The sequence below is a fragment of the Myodes glareolus genome, chromosome 20 (genome assembly GCF_982192425.1).
Source record: "Myodes glareolus chromosome 20, mMyoGla1.1, whole genome shotgun sequence".
In the NCBI taxonomy this organism is placed as follows: domain Eukaryota; kingdom Metazoa; phylum Chordata; class Mammalia; order Rodentia; family Cricetidae; genus Myodes; species Myodes glareolus.
In genome coordinates this window covers 30,398,539-30,415,140 of record NC_142045.1, presented here as the reverse complement: position 1 = coordinate 30,415,140, position 16,602 = coordinate 30,398,539, and the positions used below count along the sequence as shown (strand labels likewise).

The window sequence follows — 16,602 nt, the reverse complement described above, 5'->3', positions numbered from 1 at the left end:
TGACTTTCCTGTCTTTGAGTCACCGTAGTGTGATTCTTATTCACAGCTTTCTGCTCCATGTTTTTATCCACTGCCTCACATGGTACTCGCTCACATTTACTGTCTTTATTAGTGTGTTTGAACTTATGCCTGACATTTCCCATTTGCTTTCTATATATCACATGTCTTTTTGTTTCCATAGTTTTCATCGAGTGCCTAATTTTTTTATCTAGCTAGCTACATGATAGATAGATAGATAGATAGATAGATAGATAGATAGATAGAGATAGACAGATGATAGATAGTAGATAGATAGATGATTGATAGATGATAGATAGATAGATAGATAGATAGATAGATAGATAGATAGACAGATGATAGATAGTAGATAGATAGATGATTGATAGATGATAGATAGATAGATAGATAGATAGATAGATAGATAGATAGATAGATAGATAGATAGATGTTTTCAATCCTCCTAACATCTATGGTAAATTTAAGTTCCCACCTAACCTCACTTTCCTGCCAGATGAAAAGGCATGTTGTTTTTTGTAAGACATTTTTCTGGGGTGAAAACTATTCTCCTGCAAAATGGGGCTGTTGGGCCTGTTGTCTCAAAGGGCGAGATGATGGCTGAGATGTCTCTGTCACCTAAGGTGTGCAGAACAGCCCAGGTCCAGGTAACTTTATAGACTGGGAAGCCGTGGTGGTGAATGACTGGACCAGATCACTCCTTGGTCTCTGTCTTGCTGTCCTGGCCTTATGTTATTCCAGCACTTTCATCCTGCCTCTGCTTTGCAGTTTGACAGAATTTCGTTTTGTCCAAGATCTCTCCAGTAAGGACGTCATTTTTTCAATACCAGTGCTACACAACCATCAGAGGAAAGAAAGTAAGAGCCTTCTTCAAGTGCTCTGGAACCAAGTGTGGTGACCTGGTCAGCTGTGTTCCCACCAATTCAATAGTAGTATTTTCTTCTCAGGCCCTTTGGTACCAGATGCATAGCCCGGGGATGGCAGAAGAGAAGCCTCTGTTGCACACTATACAAACACTGGTGACTGTCCCACCCTGAAGAGGGTGTGACCCAAGTCAGAATGTTCTGCTCTGAGCCAAGATTCTCCAATACCCTCCCCCCCATCCTATAATCCATAAGACCCATCCCTTCAGTATTAGTTCCCTGACCCTCATCTCCCAATCAGAACATGTAATTTTACTTGTATTTGGTATTTGTATTTAACCACTTATCATAGTACTGGATAATGAAATTTAAAGGAAAATAGAGCATAGCTGATTCAAAGACAACGCCCAGTTGTCCACAGAACTGATGAAAACTGAGTACGTAAACGTCTTCTATATGCTCTGGGGGCTCGTAATGGAACCCAGATGCTATCTACAATAACCATGCTTCATTTATGTGGTGATTCCACGTGTTGGGCATTGCTTTCAGTGTTTTGCATATAGTATCTCATTTAAATTAAAACCCTCTGACATCACAGCTGTTACTGCCCTAAATTCACAAAGGGAAGAATTGTGGTCTAGGTAGAGTTACGGGCTCAACTGGAGGGAAAACCATGACAAATCAAGCATGATCGAGCCCAGAGTCCTGGCTCCTTCTTGCTTGGCTTCACTCCATTCTGTAACCACAGTGACCATTCACAAAGGACCAGGTGTCACCAGCACCCTTCTAAACACTGAACCTATGACTCCTTTCATGCCACCTGTAGGCTTGGGGGTTGAAATACACTGTAAGATGAGAACAAAATTGTGGGGAAAATCTATTAATCCTACACGGTGGAGCCAGGCTAGTAGACAGCAGTACCCAGAGCACCCAGTCCTGTACATCATGGGTTAGGAGGGGTATTCAAGAGAACTTTACAGTTGTTTTCTCATTTTGCCAGCCCATCTGGCAGACTGTGGAAGGGGACCGTCCCCTGTGGGCGTCATCGACTGTCCCAGTAATCAGACACCTGAGCAGTCGTCACCCTGCCTTGCCATTTCAGCAGGCATTAGTTACTGACAGCAAAGCAAATCCACCTTTTTATTAACCTCTGGTCCTGATGGAAAAACCGAGTGATGGAAACCAAGCAGTAACAGAAAAAGGGAAAGGTCACATCTCTATGAAAAAAAAAAGAGCCTCTATCATTCAACTGGCTATTGATTTATTCACAGATCTTTAATAAAACCAAAACAACACTTACTATTGAAACAACACAGTCAAAATAAAAATCTAACAAAAATGAAAATAAAATCTGAAAGTCTTCCACAGTATTTTTGAAAACCCATGGTACAGAAGTACAACATCCTCAGTAGTCAAGTCATCCACCTGTTTTCACGTTTATCAATAATCACAGAGTCTAAAGTAGAGGAAGACACAGATGCCCCAACTTCTTTCTATGAGACTGACACGCAACCTACGACTCTAAGGAGACTCCTTCCCAACTTCTTTTTAAAATTCACTCTTTCTCAACAATCTTATTTCTAACTAAATTTTAAAAACATTTTGAGAATTTTATACGTGAGCTATCCTTTCTACCCTCTCCCTCTTGCACCTATAATATTCCTCCTGGGTCTCCCCCAGTCCCTCTTAAAATCATGACCTCTTCTGCTTCGATTACTGTCAACCACAGACGCATACACCCAGGGATGAATAAATACAACCTGCTGAGTCTATTTACGTGGACGTGAGTTTAGGGCTGACCCCTTGGGACTGGCTGATCTGTCAGGGGTCCTGTCCCTGGAGAGTACCGTCTATACCTCTCTCGTCAGCCATTCGTTGCCTGTGGCTCTTCAAGGAGGGGCAGGAATCATGGGATTTCCCCCATCCACTTGGGCAAGTTGGCTCTTGACATTGTGTGGGCCTTGTTTGGGAGACCATTGTTGATTTTTTTTCACAGGTACAGCTTCATTGTCATATACACAGGACACAGTAGAGGCTGTGTTGGAGCTGGGCATCTCAAGGACAGCTCTTCTCTGTATTTTGACCAGTTGGGGAAGTTTATTAATGCTCTGTCTCCTTCAAAAAAAAAAAAAAAGGAGCAAGAGATTTGATTTGATTTGATTTGATTTGGTGCTCTGTAATATATGAGAGAACATTTTTTAAGAAGTGGATTGTTCTCCCTGACCCTGTAGAACCAATCCTTAAAAATAGGAGTACCTACCTGTGGCTGTTCTTTAACAGGATTCAGAGAATCAATGTTACTTAAGTTTTAATTTGCTTCATTTAGCACTACTGTTAAAGTAAGCAAATAGACATAAAATTAGCTTTAAAAAAATATAATTTCACCCACACTACTGCTGTAGCGTGCCAAGTCTATGTGCATGGGAATAGCTTTGTGAGCATAGAACGTTCCGTTTAGCCGTGGAAAAGCGCTTTAGAACAATGAAACATTAAATCTTCTGCAGTTTCAGGGTGAATGCTGGCTGGGGTCATGTATAAATCTTCCCCTCAAGCTCAAAGTAAGAATGTGCTCAGCAGACCCAGGGAGAGAGGCTCGCCACGTTCCCTCCCCAGGAGAATGTGGTTTTCCTATACATCACTCAACTCAAAACAGATGCGAGCAGCCAGCTGCCAGAGGGGAGGAGAGATGCACTGCACGTTATAATTATGAGCTTCAGACAAACAAGAAGAAGGAGAAGATGACTAAAACCCAACAGGCAGTTTCTTCTGTGAACGCTTTTTCTCCTGGGCCCAGCATACTCGGAATCAATGGCATCATCTCAGAAACACTGAGTGTCCCTCGTGAAACGGCTTTTTCCCCCCAGTGCCTGCTTCTCTTTTCTGGGTTCTGTGTCCCACAATGCTATGCCACCAGGCCCTGGAGAAGGCTCCTGGGACTCATGTTGAGTCAGTCATTTTAACCAGTTCATTATAGAAATGAGCATGCTATCTAACTGGGTCCAATTAGGGCGAACCCTGTGGTTTACAGAGAAACTACTAGAAAGAAATTCATTCTTAGCAGAACGGCCCATTGTCTCCAGCAGCTGATACGGGACTGGCATGGTCCGTGGTAAGATGGAGCCGCGGGAAGGCAAGAGGGCTGAAAGGACAGACAGTGGGACCCGAGGACAACGTCTCCTACAACAGACACTCCTCTTCAATCTGGAGTCGTGGGAACCAATAAACTCCCCTTCTATGTTTGGGTTTGAGTTTTCTATCTATTAGTATTAGAAAATTCCTTCAGAATCAGACTCTAAGCCGGGCAGTAGTGATGCACGCCTTTAATCCTGGCAATTGGGAGGCAAAGGCAAACAGAGGTCTGTGAGTTCAAGGCCAGCCTGGTCAACGGACCGAATTCCAGGACAGCCAAAGAAACATTAGACTGTAGTCCTAGAGCTAATGTTAAGTAGACTAGAGTTTCCGGAGCTCAAAATATATTTTCTGTCTTCTCTAAAATAACAACCCTGTTAACCTGTGGCAGACAGGTTACTAACCTGTGGCAGACATGTTACTAATACGTCCACTGTGTGCAGGAGTGTGAAGGCTTCCCCAGTGGTACGCGGCTGGCAGGCAGCAACTCTCCACCCTGCGAAGTTCAAATCCCAGGTTGCTTCCGTGTGTGCTTTTCCACCTCAGACCACAGGAGCATGAGGTGCTTACCACGTCAGATGGTACAAACAGCCACAACTATGCCGTTTGCCAGTCTAGAACATCAGGGCTGTTCAAATGGACCAAGAGTAATAAATGAATGTTGTTGTATAGTATTTTTGGAGCCAACCTATTGCTCACTGCAGGCTCAGGGACACATTCTGAACACTGAAAAGACCAGCCACAGTACAGCCTGACACAACTGTCCCTTTTATTTCTGAAAGCTTCATCTGATCCTTACTGTAAATGTTTGAGGAAAAATTCATTCATATTTCCAGTTTGGGGAAAAGAATCGTTTCTTAGCTAATTCTGTTCTTAATATGGCCTCCCCTCTGGAGAAACTGCCTTGTGCAGGTTTTATCTGAGTCTGAGTGGCCAGGAGGAAGGAAAATGCCAACTCAAGGGTGCTATGGAAGCTGCAGGAAGCTCAAGCCGAGATTGCTAAAAGCCTGAGAACTCAGGGTATGTCCCAGGCATACCTTATCAACACCTACCCACAGCAGTATCCTGTACCAGTGCATGCTGTCGTACAGGACACACTAAAAGGCCTCTACCTTAAAAAAAAAAAAAAAAAAAGACATTGTACTAAAACAGAATTCAGCTGCACCATCAATCAACTAGCTCGGTGGATATCTAGAGGTGAATTTATCCAACAGCATGTTACGCATGACTCCCAAGTTCACAATGAACATTTGCCAAAGTAGACCATATTCTGGGCCACAAAAGGATCTTAGAAAATAAAAGGATTATAAGGATTATAATACACTCACTGTCTCTCAGACTAAGGTAAATTTGGACTAAGCGTCAGCGACAGAAAGGGACCTGAGTAACCCTTAGATTTTACATTAAAGAAAAAGGCAACTCATCAAAATGTGTGGAATTCAGTAACAACAAAACTAGGAGGGAAATGTATAACACTGAATGAGTACATAGAAAAGAAAGACCTAAGGGCTGGAGAGATAACTCAGTGGTTAAGAGCACTGGCTGTTCTTCCAGAGGATCCAGGGTCGGTTCCCACAACTCACATGGTACCTCTCAATCATCTGTAACTCTAGTTCCAAGAGATCCGATGCCCTCTTCTGGACTCTGTAGGTACTGCACACACGGTGCATGTACACACAAGAAGGAGGCAAATACGTATAATAAAAATAAGTAAATATTTTTAAAAATTTATATCTGGCTTAAAGATACCAAAGCTAACTATCAGCTACATCATTTTCTTGATATTAAAATAGTCTACATAGTAATGATCAAATAAATTATTAGAATCCAATTTAATTAAAATTTTAGAATCACATGATGTAGGGTGAGCAGCTTTCAAGCACTGAGGAATCTTACAAAATGGAACAGAATGACAGGGAGCACCTTTCTCTGTTTCCTTACCTGAAAACTGTGGACCTTGTGTTTTCTGGGGGTCATTCCCCAATGCTCTCAATTTGAAATTTTCTTGAACAGATAGAATATGATAGATACAAAAGATAGGTTTTTCCTGGTCAGAGTTCCCTGATACTTCCATCTGACTGTTGACACCTCTATTGTTAAGACATGTGAATAACTTACAGATGTATATGAACATGTGGACTGGAGGGTCTTCCTGATCCATTGCACTTTTAATAGTGAGCGGTCGGTTTCAGATAGAGAGAAGGTGATGTATTCTTACCAGCACCCTTGATCAGCGCCCTGATTCTCTGCCCAGGCTGCCTGTAAACATGGTCTTTGAGATGCCGGTCTAGAGCACTTCAGAGCCATCTTTCCAGCCAGAGTTAACACTGTGGTCCCCTCTGTCCCAATTTGCCATCAGTTGCTATGATGAAACACTGAGCAATACCAACCTGGGGAGGAAGGGGCTTATTTCAGCTTAGAGATAGAGGTCACACCCCATCACTGAGGGAAGCCAAGGCAGGAACCCGGAAGCAGGAACTGAGGCAGACACGGTGGAGAATTGCTGCTCCCTGTCTTGCTCCACATGGCTTGTTCAGCCTGCTTGTGATGTGGGATGTCCTTCTGTATATGTGTTACTTTATTGACTGATGAATAAAGCTTTTTTGGCCAATGGCCTAGCAGAGTAATCTGAACAGAAACAGAGAGAGAGAGAGAGAGTAGGCAAAGTCAAAGAGATGTCATGTATCTGCTGAAAGAGCAAGATGCCCAGAACTTTTACCAGTAAGCCACAGACTCACGGCAATACACAGATTAATAGAAATTAGTTAATTTAAGATATAAGAGCTAGCTAGGAATACACTTGAGCCATTGGCCAAACAGTGTTGCAATTAATAAAGTTTCTGTGTGATTATTCATGTTTGGGCAGCTGGGAAACAAACGAGCAGTCTCCGTTTACATGTTTTCTATACACACCAGGACTTGTCTAGGGATAGCACAGGCCTCACTCGGCCCTCCCACATCCACCATTAATGAATAAAATGCTCCACGGACACGCCTACAGGCCAATCTGATGGGCATTTTCTCAACTGAAGTTTCCTCTTCTCAGATGAATCTAGTGCATATCATAATAAAACGTACTGTCAGCAATCTCCAGTATACAGATACTGTTCTAGGCTACGTCACTCCAACCCTCTGGTGTGGTTCCCGTTTCCTTCTCATCCCAGCTTTCCGTGTTTTCCATGTCTTACCCAGTTACCCACCTACCATGGACTTGGCTTCTTCTGCCTCTTTTCCAGAGTCTCTGATACCACGTTAAATCCAGCCATTGGGGACTGTCCTGCAGCTCAGCTCTCCCAAATGCCTGTCTCACTGAAGAGAGCTCAGGGTATAAGCAGGTGAAAGCTTCAAGTTAAATGTCGCTTTGATTTAACGATGAGGAGACGTGATGGGAGGTGTTGAGTCGCCGACTCCACTACGGGTAACTCAGCAGCGACTGTGCGAGATGCTGAGGAAGCAAAGACTACACGGTAAGGAGTGAGTACAGTTCGCTCACAGGAGCCGTGGCTGGAGCCTTCTTAAAAAATGTGCAGGGGATATTCTCTTCAGCTAAGCATTTTCAATCTATTGAAAGAGATGGATTAAAACTGAAGACTTCATTTTACAGTTTAAGTAGTAACAGAATTCTTGAAGGGATGCGGTATTTGTCAGGTCCAAAAGAAACCCCATTACCCTAAATTCCAAAAGGCAGAAGAGACACATGGCTATCTGTAGTACTTATTAGCCTACGGAAGCACTGCTGGCCTCTGGGCTCCATGAGTACCGCAAGCACCTGTTACACATTTCAGAATCCACACCAGCCTCCTAGTTCTTAGATCCTCCACTGCCCTAACTTCCCCAGCTCATGGGCTTCCCTTCCCCACCTATTCATTCTCTGCACAACCCTGCTGTTTTCATAGGCTCTCTCGGTCTTCCATCTCGCTCCCTCCTCCACCTCCTCTCTTCTCCCCTCTCTGTCTGTCCATCTTCCTTCTTCTCTCTTCCCTCTCTCTATTTTCCTTCTCCCCTCTCTCCCTCTCTCTGTCTTTCTCACCTCTTCTCCCCCATCTCTGTCTTCCATCTCTGTCTCCCCCCCCCTCCTCTCTCCTGTCTTCCTTCCCTTCTCCTCCTCTGTCTCCCTGTTCTGTGTTGTTTGGTTCCCCAAACAGTCTGGATTACTTAATGTGATGTGGGTGCTGACCTACCCTGCTTGTGAGTAAGGCTATAATAAAGCTAGAGCTGCATTGTATATATGTAAAAGAGATTGCCAGTTGTGGTGGAGCACACTTTTAATCCCAGCCCTCAGGAGGCAGAGGCAGTGTGAGTTTGGGGGCAGCCTGTCCTACATAGTGAGTTCCAGGCATCAAGGGCTACACAGAGAGGATTGACTGAAGTGGTATCTTGGTCAGGGTGGCTATTCCTGAGATGAAACACCATGGCCAAAGCAACTTGGGGAGGAAAGGGCTTATTTGGCTTATGTTTCCACATCATTGCTCATCATCGAAAGTAGTCAGGGCAGGAACTCAAACAGGGCAGGAACCTGGAGGCAGGAACTGATGCAGGGGCCATGGATGGTGCTTGCTCCTCATAACTTGCTTGTGAACTGTCACCACTACCCACAATGGGTTGGGCTCCCATCAATCACTAATTAAGGAAATGCCCTACAGGCTTGCCTGCAGCCAGATCTTACAGAGGCAATTTCTTACTTGAGGTTCCTTGCTCCTTCCCTTCAGAAGACTTAAGCTTGTGTTAAACTGACATCAAACTATCCAGTACAAGCTGGGAAGACCCACACTAAATGTGAGTGGCACCATCTCAGATCCTGGGGAATGGGCTGTAATGAACAGGCTTATTGAACAACCACAGAACTTCCTGTCTTGGCTTCCCCATTGCCAGGAAGTGAGTGATCAGCTTCATAGCATATCCCTTCCCTCCAAGGGCCCAAACTTCTGGAAACAAGAGATAATAAAATATTTCCTCCCTTATGCTGTTTATGTCAGAAATTCTGTCGCAGCTACAAAAGATCAACGCCCATATATTTATTTTAAGATTTATTTTTTGTTAGCTTTAGTTTATATATATAATAGGTAGGTAGGTAGGTAGGTAGGTAGGTAGGTAGGTAGGTAGGTAGATCGATCGATGGATGGATGGATGGATGGATGGATGGATAGATAGATAGATAGACAGACAGATGGATAGATGGATAGATGGATGAATGGAAGGAGAGAGAGAGAGAGAGAGAGAGAGAGAGAGAGAGAGAGAGAGAGAAACAGGTGTAAACAGGTGTTCAGCGGGGCACATCACACTCTCTGGAACAGGAGTTTCAGGTGACTGTGAACTACCTGACATGGGTGTTGAAAATTCAGCTTAGGGTTTCTGCAAGAGCGATATGTGTTTTTTAAGTTTTTACTTTATTTTACTTTACACAAATGAGTGTTTGCCAGCATTTCTGTGAAGCACACGCTTGCAATACTCAAGGAGGCCAGAAGAGGGGGGGCAGAGCCCTTGAAACTTGTGAATTGCCATGTGGGTCCTGGGGCTCAAACCCTGGTCCTCTGGAAGAGTAGTCAAGGTTCTTAAATGCTGAGCCCTCTCTCTAGCCCCAAATTTATTTTTAATTGAATGATGGAAATTTATAATTATGTATTTATAGGTACAAAGTAAATCTTTAATCTGTCATACAAGAGCATGATTGAGTCAAATTCATCAAAATGTCCATCTCCTCAAATACTTGGGGTTTACTCCTCTTGGCTTGCTGAAACACGTGTAGCCTTTGACTACCGTCTTCCCACTTCCACCATACTCCAGTTTCTGGTAACCGCCATTGCATTATCTGCTTCAATGATCTCAGTGTTTTAAGAACACAGGTAGTGTTTGCCTGAATGATAACAACAGCCATGCAAGACCAACCCTAAGGAGGTGGGTGTGCAGGTGAGCCTTCGGGCGGACAAGGTACAATGTTCCCTGGGGGCCTCAGACTCTGCACAGCAGCTCCCCCTGGGACAGAACCAGCCTCTGGAAGCCCACAGAAGTTTACCTGAGAGCCTTGATCCAACTACCCGAGGATGAGGAAGGCAGAGGAAGCTGAGAGCTTACAGGACCTGCAGAGGCCAGTCAGCTGCTGCCGCTTACAATGAGGTCAGATAGTGACAAGCAGGAGAAACTCCCACAGATGAAGGAAAACCAGGAGAAAGATGCCCCCGGCTCTCAGAACAGGAAAATCAACCTGTTTGGGAAACCAAATACAGCTATTTTCACTGTAAAGATTGTAACCAGATAGGAGAATGCTTCTGTGCGGGCCACCTCTGGTACCGATGAAGTTTATATCAAACAACTCTGTTGCAAGTGCCAAAAGAAATTTAATTCTTACCAAGCAGAAGCAATCCAATGCCAGTTCCTGCCCTTAGGTTACTGCCTCCAGTTCCTACCTTCAGGTTCCTGCCTCCAGGTTCCTGCCTTGGCAGGATGGACTACAAGATATAACATGAAATAAATCCTCCCACACACACACACACACCAAAAAAGAACACACAAATAAGTGACGTGGTGTGGTGTTTTTTTCTGTGCCTAGCTTATTTCATCTAGCACAATATGTTATGGGCTCATTCATGCTTCCACAGTAGTATCTGTCTCCTTTTAAAGGATGAATAGTAATCTATTGTGCATATATACCACAATCTTAAAAATCAACTGATTTATATTAGTTGTATATATTATTGGTTGATGGGCCGTAGAGCAACAGTTACCATGACGTCAGCATCAAGTTAAGATTAGAGTGGACTGAGTGTGGGCTGTAGAACAGCTTCTCTCCAGGAATCTGTTTGTTTGCAGTCAAAGTTTAACTCATGTGGCCCAGACTGGCCTCAAAAGTGCTCTGTGGCCAAGGATAACCATGAACTCCCGACACTGGGATCCTACTGCAACCATGGCCCATTTCTATTTGATGCTAAGGACTGAATCTGAGGCCTTGCTCTTGCTAAGCAAGCACACCAGTAACTGACTGACATCTCCGGCCCCTCCCTAGGAATTCCAGAATGTGTACAAATGACAAACATTAGGAATTGATCTTATAGCATGGTCACCTCACTCTTAATGCATACCATGTTTGTGTGTGTGTGTGTGTGTGTGTGTGTGTGTGTGTGTGTGTGTGCGCGCACACGCACATGAGTGTGCAAGTAGTTTCAAGTAAAAAATGGAGTTAGGTCAGGCTGGCGTTTCACTGGGAGCAGCCTAGGGTGTGGCACACGTTCAGCAGATGGGTCTACCATCTCCACTCTGCATTTTAACTTACTTTTCTGTAGACTGACTTCATTCCAGCATAAATTTCTGGGGGGTAGGAAACAATATATTTTCCTTTCATCCTCAGAGCCAAGCACTTGATTAATTAATGTTTGTGGAAAACTTGAGTAAAGGATGATTTGAGCCCTGGCCTGTGTGTTAAAAAGAAACTCAGAGTCTGGAGCCGGGCCCGTTGCTTGGGGAACTAAACAATTCCAGTTAAGATACTTTTACCAAAATTATAATAATGAGCTTGGGGTTGCTCAGTCTTACACGGCTCCAAAATCCTTACTGCAAGTGAAATTTTAAGATGTCTATAAATCTCCTGACCCATCAGTCACCGGTGAACTTATGGATTCTGCATTGGGTATCTACGGACAACCGGCTGATCACCTCAGTACTTGGCAACTTCAAACAAACAGCCTTGCTTATTCCCCATCCTGTAGAACTAGGGGCTGCAGGTACGGCCATGGTCCGCCATTCCACAGTTCCTCACAAGACCACAGTCAAGGCTGGCTGAGCCCACTGACTGGGGCTACAACCACCTCATACCCTAAAGGAACAGCTAGTTCCAAACCCAATCCCTAGATCCTGTGAGTCGTCCAACTATCCAAACTCACTGTGTAACTGCTGGGAGATGCAACAGCTCCTGGCCTCATGTGACTACAGCTGACTCTGCCACACAGAACAGGAGAGAACAGAGGACACCCTGGGCACCGGAGGCTTTAGTAACCTAATCACAGCAGGGACTGTAGCTCAGCTATGTCATGCTGCATTCGTGAGAAGTGATTCACAGCATCACACTCCTAGTCAAGAGATGGGAATTAGACAATTCGTGAGTATCAGTCAGTGGGCAAGCAGGATGAGGGACCACCTTAGAAGATGCTTACATCCAACATCTTTCCCATGCCAAACTCTGAGCAAATTATCCTCAGCATCTGCGTAGTGTCAAAAACCAGAAAGGATTTGAAATCGGCATCTATCAGAGCTATACAGCTTTGAAAGTCTACCTGCTGTTCTGAATTACTCCTGAAAAATGCAACTTTCCATTTTCATCTTTCTATCTTTGTTCTATGCACACTTTCCCTGACATGTTGGGTTTCCTTGCTCTTTCTCTAAAGGCCCTGTGTCCACCATAAGGTTGCTTGTCTACCATGCCATGTGGCTGACCTCCATGCTAACTTATCTCGCACGGCTACCAAGGCAGTCAGTTTTGAATACGTTAGTGATAACGCAGAGCCACCAAAAAATGTGTTGGTGTAGGCTTAAGAAAAAAAATGAAAACCAATTTCCCTTGGAGTAACTTAACTGAGTGGGAGGCCAGATTTGAATTCTGGATTTCTCTCTCCCTGTGGCCCCCACTATTTTCTGTCTGCTGTGTGAGTCTGAGTCTGTGCTGGCCTGAATGCTGTCTTATGAATCTGTCTCTGAGTGCGTCTGCCCTAATGAAGGGCTCTGCTCTGTATTTATGGAACATCCCAGAAAGCGTCACATGGGGAAAGAATGAGGGATAATTTACAGGAATCTTTAACAGGGTTTTACAAGGGATGAAGTCACTGACTCCAGCTGACCCCACTGACCCAGATGGCAAACAGTGTTACAAGCGTCACTGTTGATCGCGCAATATCTGCATGCGCCACTTTCAACATTGATGGTAGACATGATGTTCACTTTATAAGACTACTTTCAGCCTAGGCTTGATGTTTCTGGCAAAGGATTATTGCAACTCATATGCATTATGACCTGGACCAGCAAGTTATTTTTCAGTGACAGGGTCCTAAGTGGGAAGGTCAGGAGATGAGAAGATAGAGAAGACAGAAACGCTGGAGTCGGGAGTCTTGCACAAGCACTGTCTTGGACCAAGTACATTTATTACGAAGTATAGCATCTTACTATTTGCAGTGTGGGCCAAGGTCACCATGGAGCTAAGTCGGATAACACTGCTAAAGAGACTACAGGAAAGCTCAGACACAGTTGCCTTAGAGCTGATAACCACAGTTCTTCAGGGGAGAAAACTGGGTTCCCAGGAACTGACGTCTTAACTCCATGGTCCCCAGTCCCAGCGGGACCTTGCCAAGTCTGCCCGTAGGCAAGGACACAGTTCATCAGGGTGCTTGAGAGAGCCTTGGCTTGATCTAACTCTCAACGGCATTACTCTATGCCAGGGCACGGAAGAGTACATAACGGGATTATAGCTGTGTGTTATCTTAAATTGTAAACATTGATTACGTGGGAATCCAAGGCAAGAAAGATTGGCTGTTACATTGTTCTCTTAAAAGCAAGTTAAACAAATAGTTTGAGTACATAGCAGGATTGCAGTCTTAAGTCTTAAGTGACCTCCAGGTATATTATTAACTCTGACTACGAGGTTCAGCAAAAGTTGAGTCTCTTAGCATGGAAGGGGTATTTTCAGAATAAGCAATCAGCATGTAGTATAAGAGATACTGTCTAGCTAGCTCAACCTGTCCCTTCGATTAATTTCAGACATGTACTTAACATGTATATGTAGACATCATGATACCATGAGTGCTTTGCATGCATGCCAACACAAAAAATTAATTTTAAAAAGTAGAGGAGAGAGAACCTTATACTTATCCTAGGACCCAAAACTGGCAACAGTGCCTACTCTTCTTATCCATAGAAATGTACATTGTCCCAGTCTAGAGAGATGAGCAGTTGTCCCCTGTGGATACTGGCCAGTTAGGTGTCTAAATGATTACAGGGCCTTAGTCACGTGGACACATCCGCCCTATGTTGCTTGATTCTGTTGGAGAACAGTTTCACACCACAGACACCTTATTGCCAATCAACAGCAACACCTGTTGACTTGTGTTTATTTTGTATTTGTGCATTAAGAAAAAATTATTTTGCCAACAGACACCAAACAACTTACAATCTACACCTTTAATTTTCACTTGAAGAAACTGAAGAGAAGAGACAGCAGTTACGAATATCTGTTTGCTAGGCAGTGGTGGCGCACGCCTTTAATCCCAACACTCAGGAGGCAGAGGCCTGCAGATCTCTGTGAGTTCGAGGTCACCCTGGTCTACAAGAGCTAATTTCAGGACAGATTCCAAAGCTACAGAGGAGACCCTGTCTTAAAAAACCAAATATCTGGCATCTGTTCTTCCAGAGGACCAGAACCAAGATAGGTACTAGGAACCAAAACGCCAGTCCTCTGAAAACCCCGCATACCATATACACACATGCACATACTTAAAAACATTTAAGTGCACTTAAATAAGGAGCCAAGTCTTTCACATGGTTGACAATATGAGACAGGGCGGCCATCTCTCCTACTCACTTTTTCTAGCTCCCTCTTCTTTTATTTGCCGCTTTGATGATTTCTGGCGCTTGGTCCCTCCATGTCCCACACACTTTCCTACCTGGAGTTTTCATCAGGTCCCCTGCCAGGACTCCTTACTCCTCTTCACTAACTGCCTGCCATCATCGGCTTAGTGTTCCCTGATGTTTCTCTCTTAAAGCCCTTAACCCTAACTCCAACTGCATCTTCCCGATAAAACGCCATGTGACATTTAGATTTTTAATATTTGTTAAATACACAGATAAGTGCATGGATGTTATGTGACTGCAGCCTTTGTTCTTATGAAAATTTATTCATTGTATTCATGGAATTCAAAGAGGATTCCAAAGGGCATCTGCTTCTAAATATGTCTTATCAAACTGAGCCAAGTATAAGACTGAAATAATAAATTTTTTTTCTCCTGCGTTCAATCGCTCCTGTCAATGACCAAAGGCAAATATCATTTACACTTCCAGTCTTGGCAGTACAGCCCCAGTTGCAGACATGTCGTCCCCAGCTGTTTCTCTTCTTGTTCAGCTCTGGGAAGAAGTGCCAGGAGCAGTAAGACCTGTGTCTCCCTGTCCTTAACCAGCCCACCACACCCTACGGTTTCTGGTAGAAGAAAGGTTCCCCAGAGGATTCCTTTTCCTGCCTTTGCAGAACAAGAAAGTCATTCTGGCATATTATCAGCCATACCCCGGTGTCCCTTCTGCCAAAGACAAAGGCACAGCACAAATATTTCTTCTGTACAGGGTCCCTCTGACTGCGTGGACAAACTGGTCGCTCTCCCAGCCATTTGCCTTTTGTGTCCTTTCTAAGGTAGGCCAGCATGGGGTAGGAGAATCAATGGGAAGAATAAAGTCTGTCAATAAAAGTACATACGATTTTCTCTCTAACATGACCTTCTCTTGACCTGGGCAGAGTAAGAACTCACAACCAAACGATATAAAATAATAATAATAATAATAATAATAATAATAATAATAATAATAATAATAAAGTGATGGTTTAGAAATGAGTTGAAGATTTTAAACATGTGCTTTATAAGGATGTTGCAAGCAAAGCCTTGGACTTGGGTTCCGTGCACAGAAGGAAAAAAGTGAGGAAGTGATTAGCAACATTGTAAGCACACTTCCTACAAAGACAGTGTGGCCTCTGTCTTTTACAAAGCACTAGTAATTCTCACCAGAAGAGAAATGGTTCCTGGCACAGTACTCTGGTAAGAGCTGTAAATCCCTACCCACCTTCCTCCCCACCCCACCCTCATACCCCCCACACAAACGCACACCTTGCTTGGACATTGTTTTCTCATATTCTCCTCTCTTTGCAGGGGAGCAATGTGGTGATACTTTGTTTGTGCTCTAACACATAAAGCTTGCCTGAAGATTAGAGTGCAGAGCTAAACAACTCGGTAGTCATAAAGGCCAGGTGGTGGTGGTTCGTGCCTTTTCTCCCAGTACTAGGGAGTCACACACCTTTAGTCCCAGCACTAGGGAAGTAGAGACAGGAAGGAATATGGCTGGGCAGAGAGAGGCAAATAAGGCAGGAGGAGACAGGAAGAAGCTCAGGGCATTCAGTCTGAGGATTTGCGGAGACAGGATCTTGCCCGCTTTGGTCTGACGATTTGGTAGAGGTCAAAGGTCTCTCTAGTGGCCGACTCCTTTACTTCTCTGATCTTTCAGCAATTACCCTGATGCCTAACTATGGGTTTTTATTACTAAGACCAATTAGAACTCATGCTATATATGGTACTCAAACGTCTGGCAAGAATTTAAACATAAAGCCTCAACAGGCTTTGAAAAGGATCCTAAACACAAAATTCTAAGCAAAAATGGAGTCACACGTGGCTTCTTGGTCACTGCTTTTCCTTGGATAGGCTCTGTTTGCTGGCTGCAAGCAGAAGTACTTCTTTAAGAGACAGCTTTCTGACTCGGCCTTAGCAGCAAAAACCACATGGCTCTTTTAAGACGCCCTGTCACCAAACACTTAAATGGGGTTTATGAGCAACAGGTAGCACACTACTTGGTGGCAGCATGG

At 44.0% G+C, this 16,602-nt stretch overlaps 1 pseudogene; it reads left to right on the top strand.

The window, feature by feature from the left end:
* Positions 1-7,392: 7,392 nt before the first annotated feature.
* LOC125394214 (protein ZAR1-like pseudogene) lies at positions 7,393-10,476 on the top strand (annotated as a pseudogene).
* Positions 10,477-16,602: the final 6,126 nt, after the last annotated feature.